The 13,987-nt window shown below is 42.7% G+C and overlaps 1 protein-coding gene across 1 annotated transcript in view; it reads left to right on the forward strand.

Annotated features, from left to right (window-relative positions):
- Nucleotides 1-13,661, forward strand: part of LOC126183909 (uncharacterized protein CCDC198-like) — a gene marked incomplete at its 5' end in the record, with an annotated part of 80,454 nt that extends 66,793 nt beyond the window's left edge. The window contains one exon of the mRNA XM_049926253.1: nucleotides 13,127-13,661. The remainder of the gene's footprint in view (nucleotides 1-13,126) is intronic.
- Nucleotides 13,662-13,987: the final 326 nt, after the last annotated feature.

Here is a 13,987-nt window from a genome sequence, read left to right on the forward strand (position 1 = left end):
GAAAACAAATGAATATATAGTTAGTTACGTGTACCATAGATCTTTTGAACGATTCTTTTATCGACATTATGTGCAACGAGTCAATATACAAGATATATATATATATTTGATTGACAGGCTACTCGTTATTAAATAGAAATTCGTCTGTGGAAGAGAACATGTCCAGAAGAAGTGATTTTAGGTTAATTTTAAAACTTGCTTTGCTTGTTCACAGATATTTTATATTGTTGGCCAAACGATCAGTAACTTTTGTTGATGCATATTGAAATAAGCTCTGCGCCACAGTAAGATTTAATAATCCGTAAAAAAGGCACTCTTATGAGATCTCTTTGTTGCCCATCCGTCTGTTTGTGTTTCAACTAATATAACATCACGTAATCGTGGGGTACAAATCAAACTGAACGAGAGTGTATTTCGCCTCTCATGTACCCTGCACACTAGGTGGAATAATTTGGTCATGGCTGGCTCTCCCAAGGGTTTCAGTAATTCAGAGGGAACGTCGTCTTCTTCAGGCAACTTGATTCCACTCAGGTCGTTCTGTCATCACTCAGATTTTTCTCTTAATAACATATCGCCTATCTCATGTTGACCTACTTCCTCTTCTCTTTTTTAATATTGCTCTGAAGTTAATTTCTCCCGTAGAGACCGTGCTGCAGACTCAGTGCTGCTGCAGCCGTAGTTTCACGGGAGCAGCATCCAGCAGGTAGACGGGCGAGCAATGGAATGAGGCTTTCAGCCTATGTCTACAGTGGACGTACATAGACGACGCTCAAAGCAGTTACGTGAAGCGTATTTAATGCTTACAAAAAGGATCTAAAAATGGTTGATTCATTCTAAGGAAATAACTTGGCTAGAACACAGTAACCCATAAAGGAACCTTTAAATTACTCCAGATAGATACAACATTCCGGCCTGCAGAGCGCTGTTGGCAAGCGGGGTGCCCTCAGCCCTTGAGAAGTAGCGGCTCCGGTTTCGTAAACTGACCTACGGCCGGGAGAGCGGTGTGCTGACCACATGCCCCTCCATATCCGCATCCAGTGACGCCTGTGGGCTGAGGATGACACGGCGGCCGGTCGGTACCGTTGGTACTTCATTGCCTGTTCGGACGGAGTTAAGTTTTTCCTAAGATAAAATAGAAACATGAGCCGTATCTAAATAAAACCGAAAGATAACCACCCCAATAACTGGGCATAAAACAAATTCTTAAAACAGGAAGTCCCAACTTTACTTTGCAAATACGATGTCTGGGAATGAGTCATTTGCGAGAAGAGGGGGGAGGGGAGGGGACATAATTAATAAACATGAAATGGAACCCATTAGAAGAGCACAACGAAATTTATGTAAGAAATTGAAAAACTTGCCTCATTGACTCATAATAGCCTTTCTTCTTACTATTGAGCTGATCATTCAGCAATTGTTCGTCGACTGGACACGTATGCTAAAGTATTTCTAACTCTTCCAATAAATCAAGCTCTTTGCCTTTCCGAGCACAATGTAAGATGAAGAGATCATCAAGCGTGGCTGGCTGGTGCCCTACTGTTCGGCAGACGTAGAGTGCTGATTTGCTTGACCTTTTCCGGTTAGCAAATGCTCATAAATCTTCTCTTAAATATTCTTCCAGTTTAACCAATGTAGAATTTATGCCAGGAACTGCATTCCACTTAGTAAACCACAGAGAAGTTATACCAATCTTTAGAGGCAGCTCATTATCCACATAAGAAGTGTGAAGTTGATAATGTGATAAAAAAGCTACACGAACGTCAAGATTTTTGAATAACTTAGCTATCTGATACGACAATTTCCCCACAACCGGAAACTTCGTACACTGAAGCGCCAGAGAAACTGGTATAGACATGCGTATTCAGAGATATGTAAACAGGCAGAATACACAGCTGCGGTTGCAATGCCTATATTAGACAAGTGTCTGGCACAGTTGTTAGATCCGTTACTGCTGCTACAACGGCAGGTTATGAAGTTTTAAGTGAGTTTGAACGTGGTGTTATAGTCGGCGCACAAGCGATCAGACACAGTATCTCGGAGGTAGCGATGAAGTGGGAATTTTACCGTGCGACCATTTCACGAATGTACCGTGAATATTATAAATCCGTTAAACATCAGATCTCCGGCATCACTGAGGCCGGAAAAAGATCCTGCAAGAACGGGACAAACGACGAACGAAGGGAATCGTTCACCGTATCAGAAGTGTAACCCTTCCACAAACTGTGCAGATTTCAATGCTGGGCCATCAACAAGTGTCAGCGTGCGAACCATTCAACGAAACATCATCGATATGGGCTTTCTGAGCCTCAGGCCCACTCGTGTACCCTTTATGACTGCACGATGCAAAGCTTTACGCATCGCCTGGGCCCGTCAACACTGACTTTGGACTGTTGATGACTAGAAACATGTTGCCCGATCGGAAGAGTTTCGTTTCAAAGTGTATCAAGTGGATAGACGTGCACGGGTATCGAGACAACCTCATGTATGCATGGATCCAGCATGTCAGTACGGGACTGTTCAAGCAGGTGGAAGCTCTGTAGTGGTGTGGGGCGTGTGCAGTTGGGGTGACATGACACCCCTGATACAACTCTGACAGGTAACACGTACGTAAGCATCCTATCCGATGACCTGCATCCATTCATATCCTCAGTGCATTCCAAAGGACTTGGGCAATTCCACCAGGAGAAACGGTTCAAATGGCTCTAAGCACTATGGGACTTAACATCTGAGGTCATCAGTCCCCTAGACTTAGAACTACTTAAACCTAACTAACCTAAGGAAATCACACACATCCATTCCCGAGGCAGGATTCGAACCTGCGACCGTAGCAGCAGCGCGGTTCCAGACTGAAGGACCTAGAACCGTTCGTCCATAGCGGCCGGCTGCACCAGGACAATGCGACAACCCACATGTGCAGAATTGCTACAGGGTGACTACAGGAACACTTCTCTGAGTTTAAATACTTTCAGACTTTAACATTATTGATCATATCTGGGATGCCCTGCAACGTGCTGTTCGGAAGAGATCTCCACCCCCTCTTACTGTTACGGATTTATGGACAGCCCTGCAGGGTTCATGCCTCCAGCACTACTTCAGACATTAGCCGAGTCAATGCCACGTCACACTGCTGCACTTCTGCGTGCTCGCAGGGGCCCCAGGTGATATTAGGCTGGTGTACCAGTTTCTTTGGCTCTTCAGTGTATATTTCTGTGGTGGTGAAAAAAGATTCGATTTCGTATTGTTCTTGTCACTCGATAATTTTCCTTTATATAGTCGTGGACTATAGCCATCAGCAGCTGCAATAAACTCTAAGTTATCAAGCTCTCTTTTTGTAGATAAATTGCTGAGGGGGACGGTTCAGAGGCAGTCAATCATTGATCTAAAAAACTTTGTTTGTGCTCATACGGATCACATGGTGAATCATGGATAACTGCATTACTGATTGTGGGTTTTCTGAAACATCAAAATGCATAGTATTGATCACAAACTGCAATTGTAAATCTACATAATTAAGACGTGCGTCATGCTTCGTAACCTCATGCGTACAGGGCATGGTGGGATGTAAAGCATTAAATTCTGCTGCACTAGTGTCAGTCCTCGTCGAGGGAAAGGGAAATTTTTTCAAAATTCAATGAAGACGCGGTTAGGCGATGAAATCTGGGGCCACTGGCAGAGTGTGATAACAGGCGACAGTCAGCAGGCCAGGCAAGGTAAACATGGCACTTGCAGGCACGGAGCTGCGTCGGCGGTATTACACGCAAAATTTGTTTTGAGTGGAGCAAGAATGAGGCGTGAAACGGTAGCGTTGGTTTAAGTTATTGCGATGAATGCGATGGGGCACTAGACCAGAGCCAAGAGTGGCGATTTGTAAGTGGCTGACATGTGGGAATTTATCCCTGCCATAGTTTCTGTCTCTCTGACACTACATCAGACATGAGGGAAAAAACAGTATAAATATATGGGCAATTTTAGCTTGGGACAGAGTGTGCCAGGTCAGTCGAGCATCGGGATGGACCTGTGCTGGTCTACGCTCATAGGGGCCAGTCTGGCAGCAATGTTATAAGTTGTTGTTGTTGTGGTCTTCAGTCCTGAGACTGGTTTGATGCAGCTCTCCATGCTACTCTATCCTGTGCAAGCTTCTTCATCTCCCAGTACCTACTGCAACCTACATCCTTCTGAATCTGCTTAGTGTATTCATCTCTTGGTCTCCCCCTACGATTTTTACCCTCCACGCTGCCCTCCAATACTAAATTGGTGATCCCTTGATGCCTCAGAACATGTCCTACCAACCGATCCCTTCTTCTGGTCAAGTTGTGCCACAAACCTCTCTTCTCCCCAATCCTATTCAATACTTCCTCATTAGTTATGTGATCTACCCATCTAATCTTCAGCATTCTTCTGTAGCACCACATTTCGAAAGCTTCTATTCTCTTCTTGTCTAAATTATTTATCGTCCATGTTTCACTTCCATACATGGCTACACTCCATACAAATACTTTCAGAAATGACTTCCTGACACTTAAATCTATACTCGATGTTAACAAATTTCTCTTCTTCAGAAACGCTTTCCTTGCCATTGCCAGTCTACATTTTATATCCTCTCTACTTCGACCATCATCAGTTATTTTGCTCCCCAAATAGCAAAAATCCTTTACTACTTTAAGTGTCTCATTTCCTAATCTAATACCCTCAACATCGCCCGACTTAATTCGACTACATTCCATTATTCTCGTTTTGTTTTTGTTGATGTTCATCTTATATCCTCCCTTCAAGACACCATCCATTCCGTTCAACTGCTCTTCCAAGTCCTTTGCTGTCTCTGACAGAATTACAATGTCATCGGCGAACCTCAAAGTTTTTATTTCTTCTCCATGGATTTTAATACCTACCCCGAATTTTTCTTTTGTTTCCTTTACTACTTGCTCAATATACAGATTGAATAACATCGGGGAGAGGCTACAACCCTGTCTCACTCCCTTCCCAACCACTGCTTCCCTTTCATGTCCCTCGACTCTTATAACTGCCATCTGGTTTCTGTACAAATTGTAAATAGCCTTTCGCTCCCTGTATTTTACCCCTGCAACCTTTAGAATTTGAAAGAGAGTATTCCAGTCAACATTGTCAAAAGCTTTCTCTAAGTCTACAAATGCTAGAAACGTAGGTTTGCCTTTCCTTAATCTTTCTTCTAAGATAAGTCGTAAGGTCAGTATTGCCTCACGTGTTCCAGTGTTTCTACGGAATCCAAACTGATCTTCCCCGAGGTCGGCTTCTACTAGTTTTTCCATTCGTCTGTAAGGAATTCGTGTTAGTATTTTACAGCTGTGGCTTATTAAACTGATTGTTCGGTAATTTTCACATCTGTCAACACCTGCTTTCTTTGGGATTGGAATTATTATATTCTTCTTGAAGTCTGAGGGTATTTCGCCTGTTTCATACATCTTGCTCACCAGATGGTAGAGTTTTGTCACGACTGGCTCTTCCAAGGCCGTCAGTAGTTCCAAAGGAATGTTGTCTACTCCGGGGGCCTTGTTTCGACTCAGGGCTTTCAGTGCTCTGTTATAAGTATTCAGCACAAACTTGTACTTTGTTTTCATTTACTTGTTTGTGCTATATTCCGCCTCCGGGGACACAACACTGGGGCAGGACGGAACAGCAGCCTGGAACTTGGAGTTTACACAGTCTGCCTGAAGGAGGGTAGTGTCAGCGGTCTGCAGCAGGTAGAGGAGGAGCTCGGTTCCTCTCGAGTCTACGGCCATGTTCCCTTTGCCCCTGGGTTGTCAGGGTCCGGGCGAGGAGTACGCTGCAGGAGACGCAGCAGCGCTGTGACAGCGCAAGAGACAGTGGCAGGTGTTACCATCCAGCAAGCACCACTAGTGGCAAGTTGCGCACAGTGTCCAGGAAGGCGCGGGTTCCAGTGAGGTCCTGTCCTTAGGGCCACGGGTGACCAGTACATCCACCTTCATCCCACGGTCGGACAGAGCAGGCCAAACAGGGCGGAGGGCGGCGAGGTCCAGGGACTGGAGCAGTCTCCGGAACTGCGGGCAGCAGAGCAGCGCCAGTCATAATAGCCCGGCGGTAGGTGACCGAGGGACCGCAACCGACTTCCATTGGCGGGTGACCTTGATGACGGCAGCAGTGGTGTCAGCATACCAGGAGTCTGCTGAGCCGGCTAGTCTCGCGGGACAGTGCGCGGATGGCACGCCGACAGTACGCTTTACCCATCTAGTACTGCAAATTATCGGAATAAACAAATGTTGTAAGCCTAGAAGCATCCACATCAGATCCATAGACCTCCGATAAACAAGTATTTCATCGTGTATCTGGGAGTATCCCTTAAGTGTGAGACTACTTTTGAGCACATTACTTTTTTCAATGTTTTGGAAAAAAAGGTGTTAGTAAGGAAGCTGGCTGGTAGCTGTTTTAGTTTATCTTGTGACTTTTTTTAAGAAGACATTTAACAATTATTTGTTTTAATCTGTCTTGAAAAATCCCTGTGCCAGTGATCCATTGCATATTTCACTAAGGACATTACTTACTGAGTTGAAAGAACTATTCCGATTTCTGTTTAAAATTCCATCAACACTACATCAGATTTTATTTTTTATATTTTTATAATTCTATTAATTTCAGTGAAATAACTAGGTGCTACTTCTAGTTGCTTAAAATGTTGTACATGCGAGAAAATATATTAAAAATATCAACCATTTAATCCTGTTTTTGTTGCTACATTTAGAAAGTGACTGTGAAAGGTACCTGCAGCTTGTGCATTATCAGCCACAGCACTGTCACTTAACTTAACTGGAACAGAATTGGTACAGGATCTTGTATACTGACTGGCTGCCCTGTCTCTCATTTGACATTATCCCATATAGTTTTAATCCTATTATCTGCATAATTAATTCCTGTCATATGCATACTTTCTGACATTTTAGTGACTTTCGTTAAAATATTAGAGTATTTTTTGTAGTATACAAGTAATGTTCGATATTGACTTAGTCCAGCCTTTATAAAAAGTTCTCTCTTCTTCTTACATGAGATTTTAATTCCTTCAAGTTTCCATAGTTCTTTTTTTTAATGAATTTTCTGAATTACTATTTGGGAAAGTTACGTTCAAATATTGACACAAATTTTGCATGGAATAAATTGAATTTGTCATGAGCATATCATTCCATGTATATGTCATGCCTTGCAAACTGTTTTAACTTACTCTTAAAACATTGTATTGTTTTCTCATTAATAAGCATCACTGCTCGGTATATACCAGCTTCAGGGCTGTAAGGTGCTGCATTGTTAACTTGCATTGCGTCGCCATCATGAACAGATAGTCCATTAACAACTGGGTACACATTAATTGTATCAGTCTGAGCACTATCCGTAAAAATGTTGTCAGTCAGTGTCCTAATATCTTGCTGCACACGACTTGGAGAACTGATAACTGAAATTGGACTGAAACACTAAAATAATGGTTCCAGTTCATTTTCCCTGTCTGTATCTTTTAAGAAATCTGTAGTGAAATCTCCACAAACTACTAAATGTTTCTTCTCGACCGACAGCTAGCTCAGTAATGCCTCTTGACTTCTCATAAATAGCTAAAAGTTTATTAGAAAGGATCTGTAGACTGATAAAATTACGAGAAGTATTCTGCACTGTGCTAGCGTGACGAAGTGATTTGGGTATCTGTATGATGCTAGTCTATAATCGCTGATATTAAACTTCTCCGACCTTGTGGTTACATGGAGTGCAGAGAGCCACAGAACATCTATCACTTGAGAATTTTCCACTTCTTCTATGCATAGAAGAAGCTCATCTGTCTTGTTCTCTTGTTCCTCAGCGCCCTTAGGTTGTGATGAGACTAATTTTATTTTTCAGGAAACTATTACATACATTATGATCTTGTTTTGCTCTAGTTTCCTTATATACTGTCTGTCTGTAACCTGACACTAACCTACAAAATGTGCATCTCTGACTCCAGTAATAACACGGATATTGTCCTGTGCTCTTGTGGCCCCTCATTACAGTTTTTGCAAGATATTCAGTAAATCTTTCCCTGGCCCTACTATTCAGGTGCAGGCCGTGATATGTGTGTCCCCATGTCCCCAAGGAAGAAGCTCGGCAAAGATTTGAGACTTTGTTTCAGTCGAAAGCAATTCACTAAGCTCTTTAATCCAGGACTGGTCTGGTGCAGTAAGACCTCCACAAATGCCACACGAGTGTCTACTGTAGCTGCTCCTATTTCTTCCAGGTCACATTTAATACTATTGTCTAAGTTGCTAGCCAGGCTATTTCCTGCTCTTCCAACTCTACCTTGGTTAGACTCTGGACTCGCATTCGGGAGGACGACGGTTCAATCCCGCGTCCGGCCATCCTGATTTAGGTTTTCCGTGATTTCCCTAAATCACTGCAGGCAAAGGCCGGGATGGTTCCTCTGAAAGGGCACGGCCGACTTCCTTCCCAATCCTTCCCTAATCCGGTGAGACCGATGACCACGCTGTCTGGTCTCCTTCCCCCAACCAACCAACCAACCTACTCTACCTGATCCTCTTCATCAAAACTCTGTACAAGGCCCCTTATGTTCTCTGTCACATGGATAAGCTTGGCACTTAGTTTCACAATGTTTGAGACCTGATATTCTACACAAGGCTTTTCTTGTAGTATTTGGCTTGCGCCCCTCCCGTGACTATTACCAAGCAGTAGGACTCTTTTCTTTCTACCTAATTTTCAACCGACTTAGCATTAAAACCGTTCCTACGCGTCTGCTCCAGTCTACTTTGCTCATAAACTGGTTAAGGCACTTTTTTATATTTCAGATAATAAGTCAACCTGATAGCTAACGAAAATTTCAAATGTGACTCATGAGATTTTCTCCTTTTGCGTATTACTTAGCACCTTTTCCCAGTTCCCACTGTCTCTTTTCCCCCTTCAAACTATCTAATTTAAAATACGCCATTTATAATTCTGCTTGAAGGGCACAAATCTTTCTTCCTTGTTCCACAATTTTCTTGTCTCGACTACGAAATTTGAGGTCTATGGGAATGCCTCATCTGACACTTTTAGATCAATGATTCTATGTGACAGGTAGAATGGCCACCAGAATGCATTAGGGATTCTCGTGTTTTGTCTTATGACAAGGCGTAGTAGGGTATATATAGGGCGTGAACAGCATCAGGTGTTGCGTGATCAGTATAAAGGACACAGGGATGAGGTGTACTCATGCGAGACAGCGGTATCAGTATCTGACAGGGTTTCAGAGGAGTCTCATTGTGGGTCTCCAATTTGTCAATTGGTCGAACTGTGCAGTATCCAAACTTGTGGAGCATTCGACCACGTCTGAAAACCACAAGGTAGGATCGTCGTACTGTGCACCAAGTACACCGCAACTCCTCCAAGTCTGACTGTACCATTCGAGCACAGGTAATGAGTTCCCTGTAACATTCTTTGTCATTGGTCAGAGACTAGCAGCAGCTGCATTAGGATATTATCGTCCCAAGCGTGGACTGCCATTAATACCACAACACAAACGGTTGCGTATAGAGTGATGTCGTGACTGAGAAGCATTGACTGCTCAAGAATGGCGTCGCATGTTGTTCGGTGGTGAACTGTTGTTCTGTACTACTCAGGATGACCATCATCGGCGAGAATGATTGTGACGTTGAGAGAAATCCCATTCTTCCAACGTTTTGGAAAGGCATAGCGGTGTTCTTGAGTAATGTGGTGAGCCACAGGCTATGGCTTCAGCTCACGGCTGGTAGTTATTGAGGGAAAACTGAAGCATCGGCGTTGTGCCATGGACATCGTGCACCCTCGTGTGTTACCTCTCACGGAACAGTGTCTTGGTGGCATTTTTCAACAGGACAAACTCGTCTACACATGGTACGTCCCTCTGTGAACTGTCTGCCTGATGTTGAGGTATTCCCGTGGCCAGCCACATCCAGGTGTATGCAATGGGATCGGCTCCGTCCCAGCGCCAGCGTTCAGAATATCAATGGTGATTTACATCAGAAGTGGGACACTTTGCCTCAGGAGAGGATAAAAACTCCATACTACCAAGTCCTTCGTACATTTGACTCGGTTTTCTAATTACTAAAATAACATCACGTACCCTCTCAACCTGTGAAGTTCCATTTCATTTTCTCTTCTCATTCTAAGCACTTCCCTTTTTTGTCAGGTGATATATGTTGTTCAAACGCAGTTCATTAAGAAAATCAGTGAAAACAGATAAACGTTTCTTTTCGAATGTAGTAAGTTAAAGTTGTGTGGATGAGTTATTTTCCAGTGCTGTAATTCGTACTTTAGATGTCATTAAGACCATTTCGTTTTTGTCAGTGTAGGACATAATTTAGAATGAAATTTCTGGACGATAATCCTTCATTTTATGTATCAGTGTTCATAATACACCCACTCTATGGTGTTCGATATACACTGAAATACAATATAACCACCTGCTTAATAGTGTCTTGCTCCGCCTTTGGAACTCATTACGGCAGCTTATCTGCGTAGCATGACTCAGACAAGTCATCGACAAGTTTCCGGAATTATGTGGCAGCGTATGTCTATGCTAAAGTCACGCAGGTCTAGTAAACTGCTGCCCGGTGGCTGGTGGACGCAGAGCTGGCACCCTATAGCGTTACGGTTGGGCGCCATCGGGTTCGGAGCAGGCAACTTATTGTTGCCAAGACATCAGCGTGAGTTCACAGTCACGTTACACAAACCACTAGAGCACGATTGTTAGCTTGTGACATGGGCACTTACCCAACTAGAAGTTGCCATCCAGAAGGGAAGACGTCAGGCATGAAGGGATGCAGGTGGTCTGCATTATTGTTCACGTAGTCAACAGCTGTAATGTTATCTTCGATTACTATCACAACTCCCCTGGCAGCCCAGCTGAATGCCCCCACAGCATAATGCTGCCCTTAGAAGCCTGCGTCAGTGGCACTGTTCATTTTTCGAGCAATAGTCCGCTGCTGAGCCCCATGTTCAACAACGTGCACTGAACCGGCGGATTCGAAACACTCGTGGCTGCACCAGAATTGTACTCTGTCGTCACACCTGCCACTTATCGCTGTCGATCCCGGTATGCACAGCGGGAAAGCCTCCAGAGTCCACGTTCTGCAGTAAGACATGGACGTCTAACAACTTGTCATCTATATGTATTGTCACCGTCCTTCAACTACTTTGCATAGATATTCCTGACAGTAGACACGAACAGACGATCAGATTACGAGATGCTCGTTCCCAGGCATCGGGCGACAAGAATCTCCCTTTTGTGAAACTCGCTTATTTCAGCACATTTACGGCCAAGATCGTCGCTAAAATAATTTCTCATTTATCTTTGTTCCGCGTACATGCGTTCGACACCGCGTCACGCGCACTATTCGCCAGCAGGCGGCATCCAGTCTCGCGATTAGCAGTTGTCGTAATATTTTGGCAGCAGTTGCTACGCATATAGCATCAGCGACTTTATGTGACATTTTGCGGTAATGACTGCTTAATACAGATGTTTCTATGAAGCTATCTTACTATTTTACAAAAATACAACACAGAACTCTTAAATAAGTTTATACAGGGTGATTAAAAAATAACTGTACAAGTTTCGTGGGTGTAATGCATCCATCAAAATAAGACTAAATTTTCAAATGAAGGTTTTTCTGAAATTGCTTTATTTCAGAGTTACGATGCATAATATCATTTGTGGTAGGCATTGAATCATGTGTATTTAGAGCATACTGGAGATCCGATCATAAGTACCCTCCGTATAACTGCCATCGTAGGACTTCCTCAGTCAACTGTATTGCACCTGCTACGGAGACAGCAGTTCCATCCATTTAACCTGTATAAGGTAAAGAAGCTGACATCTGTAGACTACCGTACAAGTCAGAATTTCTGTTAGTGTTTACTTGAGCACCATGCTACTGATCCACTGTTCGTTCGTCGGGCACTGTTTATGGATGAGTGCCTATTTACTCGTCTGGGTATCGTGAATGCTCATAACATGCACGTGTGGGCGTAAGAGAATTCTCGCGTAACTACTGTAAGAGGATATCAAAATTGTTTTGCAGTGATTATTTGGTGTAGTATAGTGTATAGTCAGTTACTCAGACCGGATGTTATTCCACAGCGCCTGACTGGCAGAGTGTATCGACAGTTTTTGGAACTTGAACTGGGTGGTCTGCTTCATGATGTCCCACTCGCTACATGAAGCAGAGTATGGTTTATGCACGACGGTGCGCCTGCACATTTCAGTTGACGGGCAAGAGAGTGTCTCAATGTTGCTTATCCCGATAAGAAGATTGTTCCTTCAGGACCAGTTGTTTGGCCTCCTAGAACTCCAGATCTACATTTCCTGGACTTCCACTTTTCGGACCTTCTTAAGGAGCTTATGTACGGTGCTGCGACTGAGAATCCGGCTCAACTACAGTAGCAAACTGAAAATGGCTGTGCAACTGTGCAGAATGATATGAACGGAGCCTGCTATGTTCCATGAAAGGTAAGACATTGAGCACGTCACTGTCTTCGTCTACATGGACATCATTTTGAACATGTTCTGGGATAAATGTACAGTACACAGTTGTGTTGAATTTCGGATCCCTTCGTGTCTTTACTTTCTGAGAAGAATTATTTTAATGGTGTTTGTGTTCCACTTACGAGCCCTACACTGCTGTATAACTCGGAAATAAAGCAAAACATTATTTAACATTTCACTCTTATTTTGATGCACACATTACACCCGTGAAGTATTTACAGTTATTTTCCAATCACCAAGAATTAATTTTGAGTCAATTGTGATTCACTTTTGATCCTTTTTATTAAGCATATGTTGAAATAAAGAAATATCACACACAACTTTACTTAACATTTTACTTTTATTTTGATGCATATATTACATCCACCAAGTGTGTAAGCCACTTTTGAATCACCCTATATAAGGGAAAAGCAGCTTTGTGATGCAGAGTTGTATTAGCGTTCTTCAAAACCAATCGTTATTTCAGGTTACGTGTGCTCCAATACAGAGTTCTACACTGGAAGATCTGAAGTCTTGATTCTGGTACTTTAAAATGTTCATAGACTGAAATGAAAGTTGATGAAATATTAAAATCAATCTTGTCTACAGCGTTGTTCTATTTTTCAGGGTTCAACTTCCGTGAGATGCTTCCGTGACGTGTCGTTCTGCTTAGGACAAGACACCTGGCGAACACTTCGACGGCCACGGTTTTCTAGATCATGGCCTGAGAGAATTTCTGATCGAAGAAAAACCTGCCAATTATGTCTTGCTCTTTTCCTTAGGTTCAAATTATACACAGAAAAACTATTACTATTTTTCTTAAGAAAGCAAGGTGAGATATCTTAAGTAGTTGTTTTAGAATAACTGTTTGAAGAATGTACGTCCTTTTGTTTAAAGATAATTTTAACCAGAATCCGTGAGTGGAACGAACCCTACACATACTTCTGTATTTAAACTTTTTATAAATTTTGTGAAAAGTGTGAAGCAAATTTACTCTACAAAGAAATGCTGCAGTGGTAAATTTAAGATTGTATTCACGATTTCAATCTGTTAGTGAAAAAAAAAACACCGGTTTATGGGTCACGATAAAAATGTGTGTTAGTGATTGTTATATTTTACTTCCAATGTTTTACTGCAGAACTCAGTTTCTGAAAAAGCATAAAATGACAATAAAGAATTAAATAATCAAATTAGTTGATTTGGAAACTGGATATTTCTTCTAAGATTCTCTTTTGAGCTGTGACAGAAGATTCTTTCTTGAAAGTGTTTCAGCTATGTAGACAAGTTATTTACGTTAATGGAATGTCTCAGTCAGTGCTTTGTAGGACATAGTCACGTATCAAATCATACACCATTAATGGCCTGTTAAACCGCTGGATTCGTTGAAAGGAAGTCCCAATTCGTGCTTGAGCCCATACCGCGTGTTGCAGCGCCAGCAAGGAACAAAATACACTACCTGCCCTTCCTCAGTCAGTGGTGCAGGCAGTC

Source organism: Schistocerca cancellata, chromosome 4 (genome assembly GCF_023864275.1).
Source record: "Schistocerca cancellata isolate TAMUIC-IGC-003103 chromosome 4, iqSchCanc2.1, whole genome shotgun sequence".
NCBI lineage: Eukaryota > Metazoa > Arthropoda > Insecta > Orthoptera > Acrididae > Schistocerca > Schistocerca cancellata.